The sequence below is a fragment of the Triticum dicoccoides genome, chromosome 2A, assembly GCF_002162155.2.
Source record: "Triticum dicoccoides isolate Atlit2015 ecotype Zavitan chromosome 2A, WEW_v2.0, whole genome shotgun sequence".
NCBI classification, from domain to species: Eukaryota; Viridiplantae; Streptophyta; class Magnoliopsida; order Poales; family Poaceae; genus Triticum; species Triticum dicoccoides.
In genome coordinates, this window is record NC_041382.1 from 24827829 (window position 1) to 24835089 (window position 7261).

Genomic DNA, 7261 nt, shown 5'->3' on the forward strand with positions numbered 1-7261 from the left:
ATCGTTTCGATCTACTTGTCACGGACGTGATGCCTATATACATGATCATGCCTAGATATACTCATAACTATGCTCAATTCTATCAATTGCTCAACAGTAATTTGTTCACCCACCGTAGAAAACTTATGCTCTTGAGAGAAGCCACTAGTGAAACCTATGGCCCCTGGGTCTATTCTCATCATATCAATCTGCATCACTTTAATCTTCTTTTGTTTTTACTTTGCCTTTTACTTTTCACTTTGCATGTTTATATCAAAAATACCAAAAATATTATCTATCGGATCTCACTTCCGTAAGTGACCGTGAAGGGATTGACAACCCCTAATCGCATTGGTTGCGTTGAGCTCTTTGTGTTGTGTAGGTATGAGGGACTTGTGCGTGGCCTCCTATTGGATTGATACCTTGGTTCTCAAAAACTGAGGGAAATACTTACGCTACTCTGCTGCATCATCCTTTCCTCTTCGGGGAAAACCAACGCAAGCTCAAGAGGTAGCAAGAAGAATTTCTGGCGCCGTTGCCGGGGAGTCTATGCAAAAAGTCAACATACCAAGTACCCATCACAATCCCTATCTCCCGCATTACATTAGTTGCCATTTGCCTCTTGTTTTCCTCTCCCCCACTTCACCCTTGCCGTTTTATTCGCCCTCTCTTTCTCCTTCCCCTTCTCCTTCTCCGTTTGCCTTTTTCTCGCTTGCCTTTTGTTTGCTCGTGTGTTGGATTGCTTGTTTGTCGCAATGGCTCTACCAAATTTTGGTGATCTTCACTTTAAAGGGTTAGAGGAGATCGAAAACAACGTTAGGAAGTTTATGGTTTTACAATTTGAGCATAATAATTTCTTTAGAAACGAGCTTAAGGAACAAAAAGGTTTTATGAGTTATATGAATAAAGAGCTCGATGATATGTCTAAAGAATTTGATGGTATCAGATCCCAAATTGCTCGTCTTGAAAAGATGACTGCTGAAATTTCGGACATGCAAGCTACCTTAGTCAATAAGATGGCCGCAAAACCGAATACCTATGAAAATCAAGATGAAGATCTAAAAGTTATTGATGTGTCCCCTATCAAATCTTTGTTTTGCAATATGAATCTTGATGAAACTGAATATGATCTTCCTTTACCTAGAAGGCGTTCCAAAAATTTGGAGTATTTAGATCTTTATGATGAAATTGATGAAAGTGGGATTGAAAGAAATAAAAATTTAGATGTTGCTAAACCCACTATATTGGATTTCAAGGAATTTAATTATGAAAAGTGCTCTTTGATTGATTGTATTTCCTTGTTGCAATCCGTGCTAAATTCTCCGCATGCTTATAGTCAAAAGAAAGCCTTCACCGAACATATTGTTGATGCCTTGATGCAATCTTATGAACAAAAACTTGAGTTGAAAGTCTCTATCCCTAGAAAACTCTATGATGAGTGGGAACCAACTATCAAAATTAAAATTAAAGATCATGAGTTTTATGCTTTGTGTGATTTGGGTGCTAGTGTCTCCACTATCCCCAAAACTTTGTGTGATTTGCTAGATTTCCGCGATCTTGATGATTGCTCTTTAAACTTACATCTCGCGGATTCTACTATTAAGAAACCTATGGGAAGGATTAACGATGTTCTTATTGTTGCAAATAGGAATTATGTGCCCGTGGATTTCATTGTTCTTGATATAGATTGCAATCCTTCTTGCCCTATTATTCTTGGTAGACCTTTCCTTAGAACGGTTGGTGCGATTATTGATATGAAGGAAGGGAATATTAGATTCCAATTTCCATTAAAAAAGGGCATGGAACACTTTCCAAGAAAGAAAATAAAATTGCCATATGAAACCATCATGAGAGCCACTTATGGATTGCCTTCCAAAGATGGCAATACCTAGATCTATCCTCGCTTTTATGCCTAGCTAGGGGCGTTAAACAATAGCGCTTGTTGGGAGGCAACCCAATTTTATTTTTTTTTGTTTTTTGTGTTTTTCTTCTGTTAGGGAATAAATAGCCCATCTACCCTCTGTTTGGATGTGGTTTTGTCTTTTAATTAGTGTTTGTGCCAAGCTAGACCTATTGGATCTTCTTGGATGATAGTTATTTGATCTTGCTGTAATTTCCAGAAACTTTGTGTTCAGTGCCCGAATTACTAAAAATCATCCGAATGTGATAAAATATTGATTCCAATTGCTTCTGATCAATAAAAAAATTATCTAGGTCTTCTAATTTTGGTAGATTTTTTGGGGTTCCAAAAGTTTGCGTTAGTTACAGATTACTACAGACTGTTCTGTTTTTGACAGATTCTGTTTTTCGTGTGTTGTTTTCTTATTTTGATGAATCTATGGTTAGTAAAATAGTTTATAATCCATAGATAAGTTGGAATACAGTAGGTTTAACACCAAAATAAATAAGGAATGAGTTCATTACAGTACCTTGAAGTGGTTTTATGATTTCTTTCTCTAACGGAGCTCACGAGATTTCTATTGAGTTTTGTGTTGTGAAGTTTTCAAGTTTTGGGTGAGTTCTTTTGATGGATTATGGAATAAGGAGTGGCAAGAGCCTAAGCTTGGGGATGCCCATGGCACCCCCAAGATAATCCAAGGACACCAAAAAGTCAAATCTTGGGGATGCCCCGGAAGGCATCCCCTCTTTCGTCCACTTCCATCGGTAATTTACTTGGAGCTATATTTTTATTCACCAACATGATATGTGTTTTGCTTGGAGCGTCTTGTATTATTTGTGTCTTTGTTTGTTAGTGTGTCACAATCATCCTTGATTTACACACCTTTTGAGAGAGTCATCTATGAATTAAAATTTGATAGAATACTCTATGTGCTTCACTTATATCTTTTGAGCTATGTAGTTTTGCTCTATGTGCTTCACTTATATCTTTTGAGCGTTGAAATTTTGCTCTATGTGCTTCACTTAGATCTTTTAGAGCACGGTGGTGGTTTGTTTTAAAGAAACTATGATCTATCATGCTTCACTTAAATTATTTTGAGAGTCGTAATAGCATGGTAATTTGCTTAATAATAACTTGCTTGGTATTCAAGATTTGTGAAACTTTCTTTTGAGTGTGTTGAATACTAAGAAAAGTTGGATGATTGATAATTGTTTTGAGATATGGAGGTAGTAATATCAAAGTCATGCTAGTAGAGTAATTGTGAATTTTAGAAGTGCTTGAGTTAAAGTTTGCAAGTCCTGTAGCATGCACGTATGGTTAACATTATGCAACAAATTTGAAACATGAGGTGTTATTTGATTGTCCTCCTTATGAGTGGCGGTCGGGGACGAGCGATGGTCTTTTCCTACCAATCTATCCCCCTAGGAGCATGCGCGTAATACTTTGGTTTTTGATGTATTGTAGATTTTTGCAATAAGTCTATGAGTTCTTTATGACTAATGTTGAGTCCATGGATTATACGCACTCTCACCCTTCCATCATTGCTAGCCTCTACGGTACCGTGCATTGCCCTTTCTCACATTGAGAGTTGGTGCAAACTTCGCCGGTGCATCCAAACCCCGTGATATGATACACTCTTTCACACATAAACCTCCTTATATCCTCCTCAAAACAGCCACCATACCTACCTATTATGGCATTTCCATAGCCATTCCGAGATATATTGCCATGCAACTTTCCACCATTCAGTTTATCATGACACATTCATCATTGTCATATTCCTTAGCATGATCATGTAGTTGACATAGTATTTGTGGCAAAGCCACCGTTCATAATTTTTACTTGTCACTCTTGATTCATTGCATATCCCGGTACACCGCTGGAGGCATTCATATAGAGTCATACTTTGTTCTAGTATCGAGTTGTAATCACTGAGTTGTAAATAAATAGAAGTGTGATGATCATCACTCAATAGAGCATTGTCCCAAAAAAAGGCCAAAAAAAAGAAGGCCCAAAAAAACAAAAAGGGGCAATGTTACTATCCTTTTTTCCACACTTGTGCTTCAAAGTAGCACCATGTTCTTCATATAGAGAGTCTCTTGAGTTATCACTTTCATATACTAGTGGGAATTTTTCATTATAGAACTTGGCTTGTATATTCCAACAATGGGCCTCCTCAAGTGCCCTAGGTCTTCATGAGCAAGCAAGTTGGATGCACACCCACTTAGTTTCTTTTGTTGAGCTTTCATACATTTATAGCTCTAGTGCATCCGTTGCATGGAAATCCCTACTCCTCGCATTAACATCAATCAATGGGCATCTCCCTAGCCCATTGATTAGCCTCGTTGATGTGAGACTTTATCCTTTTTTGTCTTCTCCACACAACCCTCATCATTATATTCTATTCCACCCATAGTGCTATATCCATGGCTCATGCTCATGTATTGCGTGAAAGTTTATGAGTTTGAAATTATTAAGGTATGAAACAATTGCTTGGCTTGTCATCGGGGTTGTGCATGATGAGAGCATTCTTGTGTGACGAAAATGGAGCATGACTAAACTATATGATTTTGTAGGGATGAACTTTCTTTGGCCATGTTACTTTGAGAAAACATAATTGCTTTGTTAGTTTGCTTGAAGTGTTATTATTCTTTATGTCAATATGAACTTTTGTCTTGAATCTTTCTAATCTGAATATTCATACCACAATTAAGAAATTTTGCATTGAAATTATGCCAAGTAGCACTCCGCATCAAAAATTCTCTTTTTATCATTTACCTACTCGAGGACGAGCAGGAATTAAGCTTGGGGATGCCTGATACGTCTCCAACGTATCTATAATTCTTGATTGCTCCATGCTATATTATCTACTGTTTTGGACTATATTGGGCTTTATTTTCCACTTTTATATTATTTTTGGGACTAACCTATTAACCGGAGCCCCAGCCCAGAATTGCTGTTTTTTTTTGCCTATTTCAGTGTTTTGAAGAAATAGAATATCAAACGGAGTCCAAACAGAAAAATCCTTTTTGGAACGTGATTTTCTTCTCGGATAAGACCCAGGAGACTTGGACCCTACTGCAAGAAGTACTGGAGGCGGTCACGAGGGTAGGGGGCGCGCCCCCTGCCTCGTGGGCCCCTTAGTGCTCCACCGACGTACTCCTTCCTCCTATATATACCCACATACCCCCAAACGATCAGAACAGGAGCCAAAAACCTAATTCCACCGCAGCAACTTTCTGTATCCACGAGATCCCATCTTGGGGCCTGTTCCGGAGCTCCGCCGGAGAGGGCCGTCATCACGGAGGGCTTCTACATCATCATAGCCCCTCCGATGAAGTGTGAGTAGTTTACCTCAGACCTTCGGGTCCATAGTTATTAGCTAGATGGCTTCTTCTCTCTTTTTGGATCTCAATACAATGTTCTCCCCCTCTCTTGTGGAGATCTATTCGATGTAATCTTCTTCTTTTGAGGTGTGTTTGTTGAGACCGATGAATTGTGGGTTTATGATCAAGTCTATCTATGAACAATATTTGAATCTTCTCTGAATTCTTTTATGTATGATTGGTTATCTTTGCAAGTCTCTTCGAATTATCCGTTTGGTTCGGCCAACTAGATTGGTAGTTCTTGCCATGGGAGAAGTGCTTAGCTTTGGCTTCGATCTTGCGGTGTTCTTTCCCAGTGATAGAAGGGGCAGCAAGACACGTATTGTATCGTTGCCATTGAGGATAACAAGATGGGGTTTATTTCATATTGCATGAATTTATCTCTCTACATCATGTCATCTTGCTTAAAGCGTTACTCTATTTTTAACTTAATACTCTAGATGCATGCTGGATAGCGGTCGATGAGTGGAGTAATAGTAGTAGATGCAGAATCGTTTCGATCTACTTGTTACGGACGTGATGCCTATGTACATGATCATGCCTAGATATTCTCATAACTATGCTTAATTCTGTCAATTTCTCAACAGTAATTTGTTCACCCACCGTAAAAAACTTATGCTCTTGAGAGAAGCCACTAGTGAAACCTATGGCCCCCTAGTCTATTCTCATCATATCAATCTTCATTACTTTAATCTTCTTTTGTTTTTACTTTGCCTTTTACTTTTCACTTTGCATCTTTATATCAAAAATACCAAAAATATTATCTATCGGATCTCACTTCCGTAAGTGACCGTGAAGGGATTGACAACCCCTAATCGCGTTGGTTGCGTTGAGCTCTTTGTGTTGTGTAGGTACGAGGGACTTGCGCGTGGCCTCCTACTGGATTGATACCTTGGTTCTCAAAAACTGAGGGAAATACTTACACTACTCTGCTGCATCATCCTTTCCTCTTCGGGGAAAACCAACGCAAGCTCAAGAGGTAGCAATCATCCTCTGGCGGTAGGGTGAAATTTGACTTCCGCTCAGTCCAAAGATCATTTTTCTGCATATCATTGACATAAGACACCTCAGGGTCTTCTGTAGCCGGCTTTAACCATTGCTGGATGCTGATTGCGATCTTGTCCCTAACCAGAACTCCACACTGAGCAACAAATGCGTTCTTTGTCCGGATGGGTTCAAACGGTTGGCCGTCGGGCGTGATTGCTATGATCTCAAACCTTTCATCCGAGCTCAACTTTTTCTTTAGGCCTCGTCTCTTTACCGAAGTTGTGCTCGATCCGGAGGGCTAGAAAAAAGAACAAAGACTTAATTAATATGTGTACATACCAAAACAATGAATGCATCAATTAGCTAGTCAGCACAGGCTTAACTAATATATATACCTGTCCGGACTCGGTTCGGTCACCGGAGGCGTCATCATGGTCTCCTTCTTGCACCGGCATTGGGTCACCGGAGCCGTCCTCACGGCCTCCTTCTTGCACCGGCATTGGGTCACCGGAGCCATCATAATCATAGCCAGCTGCTTCCAGACCATCGGTGTCGTTGAGAAACAACGAGCAGACGGCATCACTTCCTCGTGCGATTATGTCCCCCAACAACTCTTCTTGTACTTCGTCTTGGGCGGTCTCCATAGTTTCTACAAAAATTTACAACATGGCAATTATTATTCAAACATGACAGATGGATATATTAGTGGCAAACGTAGAACTAATACTAATTAGTGGCCTCGACGCTGCTTCTCTAGGGTTTGGGGTGGCCTCGACAACGCTTCAAGGGTTTGGGGTATATCGATAACGACGACATACATACATGGGAAAATAATATTATCGAGGAGGGGGTATATCGACCCCCCCCCACGTGTTGAAGTTATTGGGAGGGGGTATATCGACACCCTTGTGTTGAAGTTATCGGGAGGGGGTGTATATCGACCCCCCCCCCACGTGTTGAAGTTATCGGGAGGGGGTATATCGACCCCCCCTCGTGTTAAAGTTATCGG